At 40.0% G+C, this 2,255-nt stretch overlaps 1 protein-coding gene across 2 annotated transcripts in view; it reads right to left on the bottom strand.

Annotated features, from left to right (window-relative positions):
• CRPPA (CDP-L-ribitol pyrophosphorylase A) overlaps positions 1 to 2,255 on the bottom strand; it is a 327,109-nt gene that overhangs the window by 231,734 nt on the left and 93,120 nt on the right. The gene's annotated exons all lie outside the window — the stretch shown is intronic.

Here is a 2,255-nt window from a genome sequence, read left to right as displayed (position 1 = left end):
ACTCTTTCCTTCCAAAATGCGGACCATCTGGACAATGTTCCAACCTTCATAACACTATCATCTCTCACTACTTCATAGGCTCTGCAGTTTCAGGCACATGGGATCAGTCTTCCTTTTTACTCCAAATACTGACATTATACTGGCTGAATTCAAGGTCCATGTGCGCAAACTTTAAATACTCTAGCCATTTCCTTGACATTTAACTTCACTTGAACAACTCATTTCTGTTTTGGGGAACTTGATTTTTACCTTTATCTGTGACTCCTCTGAAACTTTTCATTCCATAATCCAGTCTGACTGGAAGATCTAACCATCATTTCTTTTACTCTCCTCTCACAATGAAGTTGCCCTTCTCCCTGAATGAGGCATCCAATCCTATAAAACCTCTATTTGCTCTTGATTAGGAAATGTTCGCTTTCTTAGACTGCCCTTCATTAACCAAGAAACTACGGTAGAAGGCATGAAAAATGTCATTACTAGCACCCCAACTGCCTTGATCTCTTGTCCATCCACTAGATTTCCTTTATAAACTCCAACTACAAAATCATATCATCTATTCTATTTTCTAAATTTTTAGTTCATACATTTCAGTTATCAAACTACATAGTTCAAAGAACCAAATATCTCTAAAAGATTTGTTATGAAAAGTCAACCTCACCCCCTTCACCCTACTTTGTCTTCTCCAGAGGCGATCATTTTTCCTTCTTTCAATTGACTCTTCTAATATTCATTTCCATGTGTAACAGTCAACTATCAGTGAGTAACAAATGTACATATAATCTCAGTGGCACATAGCAATACACTTCTTTCTCATGAACAGCTGTGGGACAGCTGAGATGACTGTGCTCTAAAGCTGCAGGACTGCAGGTTGGCTGTGGCAGTTCTGATCTGTGGGTCTCACACTGCAGGCCAGAATGGAGGGGCAGCCACGAGAGTATGCCTTCCTTAAGGCAACAGATGCACCAAAAGGCAAGCCCAACAGCACAAGCACATTTATGCCTCTGCCTATATCACATCTGCTAAAATCCCAAAGCAAGTTGAGACCAAATCCAGAATCAAGGAGCAGAGAAATATACTTCACTTACCAGGAGGTCACAGTAAGGGTACAAAAGCAGAACACTGTCAGGCCTGATCAATTGCAATTAAATAGTTTACCATCACACCATCTCTCTAAATAACATACTTGTAATGCTGTCTCTTTATTTTCTGAGTTGGCCATCATATATGGAAGAACTTTGTCTTCTCTCCTCCCAACATCACCATAGTACACACCAACAGTTCCCATTCCCCATGCCTTCAATATCCTAATTTTGGTTAAATCAATGTGTGTTTACATTACTGACTATGTAAACATTACTCATAGCTAGGTTATATAATTCCTTTCCTGCACAAGTCTTTGTTTTTCCTCGAATTAGAACTTCTCTTTTGTTTCAAGTGTTTGGTTTTCTACATACTTATGACTCATTCAATAGCAAACAGCTATTTGTCTAGATCCACTCTCAAGATATTCACACACATAAGGCATTTCACCAACTTTATATCCCTGAAGAAGTCACTTTTGAAGTCTTCTGACCTTTTTCAACATGGACTGGTTGTTGTCCTCTGACAGTGACACACAGCTATCACCCTGAGAACGCCCTATACCATGACCCTGGGGATACTCTTCCTCTTTCTCCTATCATGAATCTCCAATAACCCATGTAATCTTTTTGAATAACACTCTCCTTTCTGTGGAACACATCCTCTAATAGCTTTCTGAGAAAGGGAATATAAGAGGTAAGCTTTAAAAACACTTTTTGCTGCATTATTTCTTTTATATTTTCTTCTCTCAATTTTCTCTTTCAGAAAGTTTTGTTATTGAATATTGATTTTATTTGATTGGACTTCTAATTTTCTTTTCTTTCCTATATTCCATCTTTTTATCCTTTATGGGGAAGTTCCTCAGATTTATTTTTAACCCCAGATCTTTTTTATCCTCTGAACCTTTTTTTTTTTTTGAGCATTCTGATCTTAATTCATGTCGACAATCAACTTTTATCTCTGTAATGATATTTTTAAAAGTTTTCCTTTCTCGGGCTTCCCTGGTGGCACAGTGGTTGAGGGTCCCGCCTGCCAATGCAGGGGACACGGGTTCATGCCCCAGGCCGGGAAGATCCCACATGCCGCGGAGCGGCTGGGCCCGTGAGCCATGGCCGCTGAGCCTGCACGTCCAGAGCCTGTGCTCCACAACGGGAGAGGCCACAGCAGTGAGAGGC

Source organism: Lipotes vexillifer, unplaced genomic scaffold (assembly GCF_000442215.2).
Source record: "Lipotes vexillifer unplaced genomic scaffold, Lipotes_vexillifer_v1.1 scaffold623, whole genome shotgun sequence".
Classification (NCBI taxonomy): Eukaryota; Metazoa; Chordata; class Mammalia; order Artiodactyla; family Lipotidae; genus Lipotes; species Lipotes vexillifer.
The sequence above is the reverse complement of the archived record's forward strand: the minus strand, read 5'-3'. Positions and strand labels throughout refer to the sequence as shown.